Here is a 13351-nt window from a genome sequence, read left to right on the forward strand (position 1 = left end):
TGCGCCAATAGTAGTTAAACTAGTAATGGCGCACCACACCCACGGTGCGCCATTACTAGTTTTGAGAAAAATATATAAAAAATTTTGAATTTTTTTTTGATTTTTTTTGAAAAAAACTTAGTAATGGCGCACCCTAATGGCGCACTGTCCACTGGTGCGCCATTACTAACAATTTTTCTTTTTACTTTTTTTCCGAACTTGGCGCAGTGGTAAAACTGTTGCCTTGTGACCATGAGGTCATGGGTTCAAGTCCTGGAAACAGCCTCTTACAGAAATGTAGGGAAAGGCTGCGTACTATAGACCCAAAGTGGTCGGACCCTTCCCTGGACCCTGCGCAAGCGGGAGCTACATGCACCAGGTTGCCCTTTTTTTCCGAACTTCTAGTGGCGCACCGTGGGTGTGGTGCGCCATTACTGTGTCAACTATTAATGGCGCACCACACCCAAGGTGCGCCATTAGTAACAAATTTTTTTTCAAAATTTCTAATGACGCACCGCACACCAGGTGTGCCATTAGTAATATATTACTATATTACTAATGGCGTACCTGTATGTGGTGCGCCATTGCTATATTCTAATGACGCACCACACACGTGGTTCGTCATTAGTGTCCATTTCATCTATAGCCGTTTTCCTAGTAGTGGAGGATGTTTTGTTGGTTTAATATTGGTTGGCCACAAGATTGGACCCTATATGTGGCACAAAGGAGAAGACCAGCAAGTATTGGGAGAAGATTCAGAAGCAGTATCATGAACACAAGGAATATGTGGAGCCGAATCCGAACAATATAACCCATAATCTGGTCTCTCTCCTACACAGATGGTCCACCATCCGAGAGCGCATCAACAAGTTTGTTGGCCACTATGCTTCCGCATGGCCGGAATCAAAGTTGGATTGGAGTCCAAAATCATCTAAGTTCAACTGATTTGCTTTGTCGTAATTTGCACTAATATTTTTTACGTCCGATTATCATGATAACTTTGTTTTTTGATAGGTGGTGTTGGCGGCCACTTTGTACCAGCAACCAAGAAGAAGCCATTCGGTTTTAGCCATTCTTGGATTAAATTGAATGGCCAACCAGAGTGGATACAAGTTGTGGAAAACCTCAAGAAAGGCCAAAGAAGTTGAAGACAAATGATGGCTCAAACTTGAACCGGCCCATTGGATTGGATGAGGAAGAGGAAGAAGCTGTAGGGGAGAATAAAAGAGCCACTCTGCCAATGAATAACCACCAAGTAATGGGAAACAAGTGGGAGATGTCGGGGTTACGATCCTGACAATGAGTACTAGGGGTATGAAATAGGGGCAGGGCCTAAGTACGACACATGTGTAACACTCGGTCGTTTACGAGTCCAGACCCCTCTCAGAGGAGGTAACAGTCCTACGTCTCATGCCCTGCGGCTTGTTTTCTTGGGGGGAGGGGGGGTACGATTACAGAGTGCTTAACCCTTGCTCTAGAGGAGGAGGACGGCTTATGTACAGTGCGTCGCAGCCTCCTTCATTCCCAAGTCACCAGGGTGATTAATGCCCATAACTATAGCAGTTACAGGTGTAAATAGTCACAACTATGATGAAAACGCATAGGAGCTCTCGGGTGCTACGCCCCCCTATATTCAAAAATAATTTAGTAATTCAAGAAAAGTCAAAAAATCTCGGAACTTTTTATGGTATCAAACATGACCAGGTATTGCACTCGTATAAAAATATTTAAATAGGAAATGACTTATATTGTATCCGTGGTCAAAGATTTCCCAAAAAATGCTAGATACAAGTACTATTCATGCTATATTGTCGTCATAAATTTGGTTTTTTTTGCCCTGATGTCAACGGGAATTATTCCTTGGCCAAACATTTTATATGAGTACAATACCTAGTCATATTTGGTTCAAAAATATATCCAAGATTTTTTTTGGCTTTTTTTTGAATTATTAAATTATTTTTAAATATAGGGGGGGTGGAGCACCCGAGTGCTCCTAATCCGCTTCCCAACTATGACAACTACATGTAATGGTAGCTATGACTCTACTTAAAGTTCGACTTAAGACTACTCGACCGTTGCAGCTCCCATGTCATCCTTCCACCTCCCTTGTCCGAGTGGTGGTGGTCATGCCGATTGGAGGGTAGGCATCCGAGTGATGTCCGTGCGTTCGAATCGACTTTCTGTTATACGCATCCGAATGCACCTATGGTCCAGAGACCTACCGATGATGGTGTGGGGCCCTAGGTGGGTCCCATATGACAGGTCCTTGACCCTACCTGTAGTAGGTGACCTCATCAGGAGAAGCGTAGGATTGTTCGTGATGCCACGACGTCAAAAATGTCCATCACATGGGCACGCAGTTTTCCACAAGGGGGGACACAAAAGAGGAGAGGTACAAACTCATCTTGTCTGTGAATAAAGAGAGGATGGATTAGGACGGGAAGAAGATAAACAATAAGTTGCAAATGAAAGCAATGAGTGGCCCAAAATACAACTGTCAACGCGACCTCCTCCTCCTCTGGCGCTCCCGCGGGCGGCAGGGGAGGAACCCTAGCCGCCGCCCGCCTCTCCCTCCCCCTCCCACCGCCGCCAAAGGGCGCGGCCGGGCGAAGACTGGCCGGCGGCGGCGGGCACTTCTCACCCCCTCGCTCGTCAGGGGCTGGCGCGGGCCGGCGATGTTGGTCTTGGGCGCTGCGGTGCGCGGGACGTGGTGGTGGGTTGGCGTGGAGGAATCTCGGGGCCTTGCTGGCGGTGAGGTGGGCTGTGCAGGGGCGGGGCGTGCCAGTCCATGCGCTGACGCCGGCTGTTGCAGCGGCGGCCAGATCTGGCGGGCGGCGCGGGCTGGGTACTTTGTGGGAAGCTTGGGCCGCGGTCGGCCGTCTCTGCGGTGGTCGGTGGAGTGGCGGCGCGGTGGTGGTGGTTCGTGCTGGTGGTGGCGCTGGCGGCGGTGTGGGCTTCGGCCGACCTTGCATGCGGCGGCCCTTGGCGGCGAGGATGGTGGCGCTGGCTCGGGGCTGCCCGTTGACTGCTCAGGGGTACGAAAGGCGGTTCCTTTCCACTCGTCACTTTGGTTGGGGTAGAGGTGGGTGGTGGGTGAGGTGGCATCGAGATCCTGGATGCCGGGGCGGCGGCCCTGGTGGTGGTGTCGCGGTGCTCATGGGCAAAGCTCGTGGCTTGGTGCTGCCTGGTGGCCATGGCCGTGTGGGCGGCATGGTAGCCAGGGTGTGACGTTCGGTGGTGGTGAAAACATGTTCTATCTTCGGACGGACCAGCGACGGCAAAGCTCGTTCCCTTCTTGAAGGCGTCTACGCGGCTCTCACTGCCCGTCGTGTTGCTTCAGGGGAAACCCTGATCCTTGGGTCGGGCGGTGGCGGCGCTTCAGTGTCGTAACCTTCCTGTTGGCACCGCTTTGAAGCCCACGGTTCATCGTATGTAGCTTCTTCTCTTCGCGGTGGCGTGTTCACGGTTGAGGCCCCCGGTTGCTATTGTAGTGCTATGGGTGGTGTTGCTGCGCTCAGCGCCTATGTATCCTGCCCTGGGTGTGTGCGTGTATTCTGGTGGCGTGCGTTGTACCGGGTTGTTGATAATCTTTGCTTTATATATAAAGCGGGGCGAAAGCCTTTTCCAGTAAAGCAACGAGAGTTAGAAATTGAGGAGAGGATAGTTTGGAGAAGAAGGAGGTGTGTCCAAAATGGGAGCTCAAGAAAGCCTGAACTTTTGGAACCGTAGAGATTGAAATGGAGAGGTTGCAGCTGGCTCAAGACACGGAGGATTCTATGATAATATTAACGGACGCAAGCCTCTTAGATGCCGAAGGCAAGAAGTGACTTGAGAGGAGGAAGAAGGAGATCACCATGCATAGAGAGTTCAAGGCGGCTTTGGCGTAACGGATGGCAATAGATCACACGACACGGATGCTGACAGAGCATGCGGCACGGATGGCGTGTGGCGAGTGATTTATCACGTTATCCAGCCGTGTCTAGGACATTGAATTTCATTTTGCCATACGAGGAGAGTGCCTGTCCGGCAGGACATATGAGGGGCCATCCGGCGCTGCTCCAAGATGCAGTCGGACGCGTCCAGCAGCCTGGCGCCGTAGATCACCATCGTTTTATTCGATCATACCAACATACTTGCGTACCACAGAACTAACTCAGCTAGAGTAACTAGCCTAGCTGAGGCCAGCACTACCAGCACCACCAGCATCACGGCCATGTCTGTCATCGTCGTCGATCTACTCACACGCTCGCTCTCGCAGTGGCAGGTGTTTCTAGGGACTCATGGGGTACGTATCTATAGCTGGCCACGCACGGGCCGAGCTCGCCATGCATGCGGCACGTAGCCAGCGTACGCGGCCATCGCCGCCGACGTAGCACGTAGGTAGTGCATACATTCAAGTCCGGTCTGTAGAGGTCAGCTGGGTAGTTGGTCGATGTAGGTTGCGCTCTCGCCGCTCGGTGGGCGGTAGGCGAAAGCTAGTCCATTCATGCGCATCCTTCCAAACGCGATCGTCGCCTCGTGTTTCCGTTTCTTGTTACGACCTGGACCTGACGTAGACCATATCTGGCGCCGTGTACAGCATGGAACGTACGTTTTCACTGTACCACACGATGAAGTCGCCCTCAAAAATCTCAACAAGCTTGAGCCAGCGTTCCTTTGGGAGGGAACGGACAAGACCACCGGGCCAAATGCAATGTTAATTGAGACACCGTTTGCCGCCCAATTGCCAATTGGGGTCTTAAAGTGCTAAACATGGAGAAATTTGCTAGGACACTGATGCTTCGTTGGGTATGGTTTGAATGGAAGGACCCAACTAAAATGTGGGTTGGCATGGACAACCCGTGCGATAACGCGGACTACAACTTCTTCTATGCCTCCTCAACTATTATCGTGGGAAATGGCGCGCACACCACCTTTTGGGACTCTCCATGGGTGCACAACCGCAAACCCATGGATATGGCCCCTCTCATCTACGCGGCGTCAACGAGGAAGAATTGGAAGGTGCGGGAAGCACTAAAGGATGGTGCTTGGGTTAAACAGATCAAGATGACGTCCAGTTTTTCTATAGAGCACTTCAGACAATTTCTCGAGCTTTGGGCCACCATCCGGGATTTCCATCTACATGAGGATATTGACGACGAGATTGTTTGGAAGCATTTTACTAGTGGCCTCTATTCGGCGGAGTCCGCCTACAAAGCGCAATTTCTTGGCCTCATTCGCTCTCCCTTGAAGCATGCAGTGTGGAAAATTTGGGCTCCACCCAAGGTCAAGTTCTTTGCTTGGCTGGCCATCCAAAATAGAGTCTGGACCGATTGGCCAAGCGCGGTTGGCCTAACTGTGGTGTTGGGGATCGTAGCAGAAATTAAAAATTTTCTACGCATCACCAAGATCAATCTATGGAGTATTCTAGCAACGAGGGGAATCGGAGTGCATCTACATATCCTTGTAGATCGCGAGCGAAAGCGTTCAAGTGAACGGAGATGATGGAGTCGTACTCGCCGTGATCCAAATCACCGATGACCAAGTGCCGAACGGACAGCACCTCCGCGTTCAACACACGTACGGTTGGGAAGACCTCTCCTCCTTCTTGATCCAGCAAGGGGGAAGGAGAGGTTGATGAAGATCCAGCAGCACGACGGCGTGGTGGTGGATGCAGCAGGATCCCGGCAGGGCTTCGCCAAGCACAAGCGGGAAGGAGAGGTGTTACGGAGGGAGAGGGAGGCGCCAAGAGCAAGGTGTGGCTGCCCTCCCTCCCGTCCACTATATATAGGGGCTAGGGGGGGAGATCCCATCTAAAAGGGGGGGCCTGAGGGCAACGGCCCCCTTAGGGTTTCCAACCAGGGGGGCGCATGCCCCCTCGGGGGGCAACGGCCCCCTAGGGTTTCCAACCCTAGGCGCCTTGGGCCCTTGGGTGGGGCGCACCGGCCCATCAGGGGCTGGTTCCCACGCCACTTCAGCCCATGGGGCCCTCCGAGATAGGTGGCCCCATCCGGTGGACCCCCGGGACCCTTTCGGTGGTCCTGGTACAATACCGGTAACCCCCGAAACCTTCCCGCTGGCCGAAACTGGACTTCCTATATATAAATATTTATCTCCGGACCATTCCGGAACTCCTCGTGACGTCCAGGATCTCATCCGGGACTCCGAACAACTTTCGGGTTACTGCATACTAATATCTCTACAACCCTAGCGTCGCCGAACCTTAAGTGTGTAGACCCTACGGGTTCGGGAGACACGCAGACATGACCGAGATGCCTCTCCGGTCAATAACCAACAGCGAGATATGGATACCCATGTTGGCTCCCACATGCTCCTCGATGATCTCATCGGATGAACCACGATGTCGAGGACTTAATCAATCCCGTATTCAATTCCCTTTGTCAATCGGTACGTTACTTGCCCGAGACTCGATCGTTGGTATCCCAATACCTCGTTCAATCTCGTTACCGGCAAGTCACTTTACTCGTTCCGTAATGCATGATCCCGTGATCAACCACTTGGTCACATTGATCTCATTATGATGATGCATTACCGAGTGGGCCCAGAGATACCTCTCCATCATACGGAGTGAAAAATCCCAGTCTCGATTCGTGCCAACCCAACAGACACTTTCGGAGATATCCGTAGTGTACCTTTATAGTCACCCAGTTACGTTGTGACGTTTGGCACACCCAAAGCACTCCTACGGTATCCGGGAGTTGCACAATCTCATGGTCTAAGGAAATGATACTTGACATTCGGAAAAGCTATAGCAAACGAACGACACGATCTTTGAGCTATGCTTAGGATTGGGTCTTGTCCATCACATCATTCTCCTAATGATGTGATCCCGTTATCAATGACATCCAATGTCCATAGTCAGGAAACCATGACGATCTTTTGATCAACGAGCTAGTCAACTAGAGGCTCACTAGGGACGTGTTGTGGTCTATTTATTCACACATGTATTACGATTTCCGGATAACACAATTATAGCATGAATAATAGACAATTATCATGAACAAGGAAATATAATAATCATTTTATTATTGCCTCTAGGGCATATTTCCAACAGTCTCCCACTTGCACTAGAGTCAATCATCTAGTTACATTGTGATGAATCGAACACCCATGGAATTCTGGTGTTGATCATGTTTTGCTCTAGGGAGAGGTTTAGTCAACGGATCTGCTACATTCAGGTCCGTATGTACTTTACAAATTTCTATGTCTCCATTTTGAACACTTTCAAGAATGGAGTTGAAGCGACGCTTGATATGCCTGGTCTTCATGTGAAACCTGGGCTCCTTGGCAAGGGCAATAGCTCCAGTGTTGTCACAGAAGAGAGTCATCGGCCCCGACGCATTGGGTATGACTCCTAGGTCGGTGATGAACTCCTTCACCCAGATTGCTTCTTGTGCTGCCTCCGAGGCTGGCATGTATTCTGCTTCACATGTAGATCCCGCCATGACGCTTTGCTTGCAACTGCACCAGCTTACTGCCCCACCATTCAAAATATACACGTATCCGGTTTGTGACTTAGAGTCATCCAGATCTGTGTCGAAGCTAGCGTCGATGTAACCCTTTACGACGAGTTCTTCGCCACCTACATAAACGAGAAACATATCCTTGGTCCTTTTCAGGTAGTTCAGGATGTTTTTGACCGCTGTCCAGTGTTCCTTGCCGGGATTACTTTGGTACCTACCTACCAAACTTACGGCAAGGTTTACATCAGGTCTGGTACACAGCATGGCATACATAATAGACCCTATGGCTGAGGCATAGGGGATGACACTCATCTCTTCTATATCTTCTGCCGTGGTCGGGCATTGAGCCGTGCTCAATCGCACACCTTGCAATACAGGCAAGAACCCCTTCTTGGACTGATCCATATTGAACTTCTTCAATATCTTGTCAAGGTACGTACTTTGTGAAAGACCGATGAGGCGTCTCGATCTATCTCTATAGATCTTGATGCCTAATATATAAGCAGCTTCTCCAAGGTCCTTCATTGAAAAACACTTGTTCAAGTAGGCCTTTATGCTTTCCAAGAATTCTATATCATTTCCCATCAACAGTATGTCATCCACATACAATATGAGAAATGCTACAGAGCTTCCACTCACTTTCTTGTAAACGCAGACTTCTCCATAAGTCTGCATAAACCCAAACGCTTTGATCATCTCATCAAAGCGAATGTTCCAACTCCGAGATGCTTGCACCAGCTCATAGATTGAGCGTTGGAGCTTGCACACCTTGTTAGCATTCTTAGGATCGACAAAACCTTCCGCCTGCATCATATACAATTCTTCCTTAAGAAAGCCGTTAAGGAATGCCGTTTTGACGTCCATTTGCCATATCTCATAATCATAGAATGCGGCAATTGCTGACATGATTCGGACGGACTTCAGCTTCGCTACGGGTGAGAAAGTCTCATCGTAGTCATCCCCTTGAACTTGTCGATAACCCTTAGCGACAAGTCGAGCCTTATAGATGGTCACATTACCATCCGTGTCTGTCTTCTTCTTAAAGATCCATTTATTTTCTATGGCTCGCCGATCTTCGGGCAAGTCAGTCAAAGTTCATACTTCATTTTCATACATGGATCCTATCTCGGATTTCATGGCTTCCAGCCATTTGTCGGAACCTGGGCCCGCCATCGCTTCCTCATAGTTCGAAGGTTCACCGTTGTCTAACAACATGATTTCCAAGACAGGGTTGCCGTACCACTCTGGTGCGGAACGTGTCCTTGTGGACCTACGAAGTTCAGTAGGAGCTTGATCCGAAGTATCTTGATCATCATCATTAACTTCCTCTCTAATCGGTGCAGGCACCACAGGAACATTTTCCTGAGCTGCGCTACTCTCTGCTTCAAGAGGCAGTACTTCATCAAGCTCTATTTTCCTCCCACTTACTTCTTTCGAGAGAAACTCCTTCTCTAGAAAGGATCCATTCTTGGCAACGAAGATCTTGCCTTCGGATCTGAGGTAGAAGGTATACCCAATGGTTTCCTTAGGGTATCCTATGAAGACGCATTTTTCCGACTTGGGTTCGAGCTTTTCAGGTTGAAGTTTCTTGACATAAGCATCGCATCCCCAAACTTTTAGAAACGACAGCTTAGGTTTCTTCCCAAACCATAATTTATACGGTGTCGTCTCAACGGATTTCGACGGAGCCCTATTTAAAGTGAATGCGGCAGTCGCTAAAGCATAGCCCCAAAATGAGAGCGGTAGATCGGTAAGAGACATCATAGATCGCACCATATCCAATAGAGTGCGATTACGACATTCGGACACACCGTTACGCTGAGGTGTTCCAGGCGGCGTGAGTTGTGAAACGATTCCACATTTCCTTAAGTGTGTGCCAAATTCGTGAGTTAAATATTTCCCCCCATGATCTGATCGTAAGAACTTTATTTTTCTGTCACGTTGATTCTCAACCTCACTCTGAAATTCCTTGAACTTTTCGAAGGTCTCAGACTTATGTTTCATTAAGTAGACATACCCATATCTACTCAAGTCATCAGTGAGAGTGAGAACATAACGATAGCCACCGCGAGCCTCAATACTCATTGGACCGCACACATCAGTATGTATAATTTCCAATAAGTTGGTTGCTCGCTCCATTGTTCCGGAGAATGGAGTCTTGGTCATTTTACCCATGAGGCATGGTTCACACATGTCAAATGATTCGTAATCAAGAGACTCTAAAAGTCCATCTGCATGGAGCTTCTTCATGTGTTTGACACCTATGTGACCAAGGCGGCAGTGTCACAAGTATGTGGGACTATCATTATCAACTTTACATCTTTTGGTATTCACACTATGAACATGTGTAACATTACGCTCGAGATTCATTAAGAATAAACCATTCACCAGCGGGGCATGACTATAAAACATATCTCTCATATAAATAGAACAATCATTATTCTCGGATTTAAATGAGTAGCCATCTCGAATTAAACGAGATCCTGATACAATGTTCATGCTCAAAGCTGGAACTAAATAACAATTATTGAGGTTTAAAACTAATCCCGTAGGTAAATGTAGAGGTAGCGTGCCGTCGGCAATCACATCGACCTTGGAACCATTCCTGACGCGCATCGTCACCTCATCCTTCGCCAGTCTCCGCTTATTCCACAGCTCCTGCTTTGAGTTACAAATATGAGCAACCGCACCGGTATCAAATACCCAGGAGCTACTACGAGTACTGGTAAGGTACACATCAATTACATATATATCACATATACCTTTGGTGTTGCCGGCCTTCTTGTCCGCTAAGTATTTTGGGCAGTTCCGCTTCCAGTGACCACTTCCCTTGCAATAAAAGCACTCAGTCTCAGGCTTGGGTTCATTCTTTGACTTCTTCCTCGCAACTGATTTATCGGGCGCGGCAACTTCTTTGCCATCCTTCTTGAAGTTCTTCTTACCCTTGCCTTTCTTGAACTTAGTGGTTTTATTCACCATCAACACTTGATGTTCCTTTTTGATCTCCACCTCCGCTGATTTCAGCATTGAATATACCTCGGGAATGGTCTTTTCCATCCCCTGCATATTGAAGTTCATCACAAAGCTCTTGTAGCTTGGTGGAAGCGACTGAAGGATTCCGTCAATGACCGCGTCATCCGGGAGATTAACTCCCAGCTGAGTCAAGCGGTTGTGCAACCCAGACATCTTGAGTATGTGTTCACCGACAGAGCTATTTTCCTCCATCTTACAACTGAAGAACTTGTCGGAGACTTCATATCTCTCGACCCGGGCATGAGCTTGGAAAACCATTTTCAGCTCCTCGAACATCTCATATGCTCTATGTTGCTCAAAACGCTTTTGGAGCCCCGGTTCTAAGCTGTAAAGCATGCCGCACTGAACGAGGGAGTAATCATCAGCACGTGACTGATAAGCATTCATAATGTCTTGATTTGCTGGGAATGGTGCTTCACCTAGCGGTGCTTCTAGGACATAATCTTTCTTGGCAGCTATGAGGATGATCCTCAGGTTCCGGACCCAGTCCGTATAGTTGCTGCCATCATCTTTCAGCTTGGTTTTCTCTAGGAACGCGTTGAAGTTGAGGACAACATTAGCGTGGGCCATTTGATCTACAAGACATATTGTAAAGATTTTAGACTAAGTTCATGATAATTAAGTTCATCTAATCAAATTATTCAATGAACTCCCACTTAGACAAACATCCCTCTAGTCATCTAAGTGAAACATGATCCGAGTCAACTAGGCCGTGTCCGATCATCACGTGAGACGGACTAGTCATGATCGGTGAACATCTCCATGTTGATCGTATCTTCTATACGACTCATGCTTGACCTTTCGGTTCTCCGTGTTCCGAGGCCATGTCTGTACATGCTAGGCTCGTCAAGTCAACCTAACTGTATTGCATGTGTAAATCTGGCTTACACCCGTTGTATTCGAACGTTAGAATCTATCACACCCGATCATCATGTGGTGCTTCGAAACAACGAACCTTCGCAACGGTGCACAGTTAGGGGGAACACTTTCTTGAAATTAATTCGAGGGATCATCTTATTTAAGCTAGCTTTGTTCTAAGCAAATAAGATGTAAAACATGATAATCATCACATGCAATCAAATTGTGACATGATATGGCAAATATCATTTCGCTCCTTTTGATCTCCATCTTCGGGGCGCCATGATCATCGTCGTCACCGGCATGACACCATGATCTCCATCATCATGATCTCCATCATCGTGTCTTCATGAAGTTGTCACGTCAACTATTACTTCTACTACTATGGCTAACGCTTTAGCAATAAAGTAAAGTAATTACATGACGTTTATGTTGACACGCAGGTCATAAATAAATTAAGACAACTCCTATGGCTCCTGCCGGTTGTCATACTCATCGACATGCAAGTCGTGATTCCTATTACAAGAGCATGATCATCTCATACATCACATATATCATTCATCACAACTTTTAGCCATATCACATCACAAAGCACTTGCTGCAAAAACAAGTTAGACGTCCTCTAATTGTTGTTGCAAGTTTTTACGTGGCTGCTATAGGTTTCTAGGAAGAACGTTTCTTACCTACGCCAAAACCACAACGTGAATTGCCAATTTCTATTTACCCTTCATAAGGACCCTGTTCATCGAATCCGATCCGACTAAAGTGGGAGAGAAAGACACCCTCTAGCCACCTTATGCAACTAGTGCATGTCAGTCGGTGGAACCGGTCTCACGTAAGCGTATGTGTAAGGTTGGTCCGGGCCGCATCATCCCACAATACCGCTGAATCAAGATAAGACTAGTAACGGCAAGATAATTGGCAATATCGACGCCCACAACTATTTTGTGTTCTACTCGTGCATAGAAACTACGCATAGACCTAGCTCATGATGCCATTGTTGGGGATCGTAGCAGAAATTAAAAAATTTCTACACATCACCAAGATCAATCTATGGAGTATTCTAGCAACGAGGGGAATCGGAGTGCATCTACATACCCTTGTAGATCGCGAGCGGAAGCGTTCAAGTGAACGGGGATGATCGAGTCGTACTCGTCGTGATCCAAATCACGGATGACCAAGTGCCGAACGGACAACACCTCCGCGTTCAACACACGTACGGTTGGGAAGACGTCTCCTCCTTCTTGATCCAGCAAGGGGGAAGGAGAGGTTGATGAAGATCCAGCAGCACGACGGTGTGGTGGTGGATGCAGCAGGATCCCGGCAGGGCTTCGCCAAATACAAGCGGGGAGAAGAGGTGTTACGGAGGGAGAGGGAGGTGCCAAGAGCAAGGTGTGGCTGCCCTCCCTCCCTTCCAATATATATAGGGGCTAGGGGGGCGCATGCCCCCTTGGAGATCCCATATAAGGGGGGGGGGGCGGCCCCTGGGGGCAACGGCCCCCTTAGGGTTTCCAACCAGGGGGGCGCATGTTGGGGAACGTAGTAATTTCAAAAAAATTCCTACGCAGACGCAAGATCATGGTGATGCATAGCAACGAGGGGAGAGTGTGATCTACGTACCTTGTAGATCGACAACGGAAGCGTTTGATTGATGTAGTCGTACGTCTCCACGGCCCGACCGATCAAGCACCGAAACTACGGCACCTCCGAGTTCTAGCACACGTTCAGCTCGATGACGATCCCCGAACTCCGATCCAGCAAAGTGTTGGGGAAGAGTTCTGTCAACACGATGGCGTGGTGACGATCTTGATGTACTACCGTCACAGGGCTTCGCCTAAGCACCACTACAATATTATCGAGGACTATGGTGGAAGGGGGCACCGCACACGGCTAAGAATATGATCACGTGGATCAACTTGTGTGTTTCTGGGGTGCCCCTGCCTCCGTATATAAAGGACTAAAAAGGGGGGGGTGCGGCCGGCCTAGGAGAGGCCCGCCAGGAGAGCCCTACTCCCTCT

This window comes from Triticum dicoccoides, chromosome 5A, assembly GCF_002162155.2.
Source record: "Triticum dicoccoides isolate Atlit2015 ecotype Zavitan chromosome 5A, WEW_v2.0, whole genome shotgun sequence".
Taxonomy (NCBI): domain Eukaryota; kingdom Viridiplantae; phylum Streptophyta; class Magnoliopsida; order Poales; family Poaceae; genus Triticum; species Triticum dicoccoides.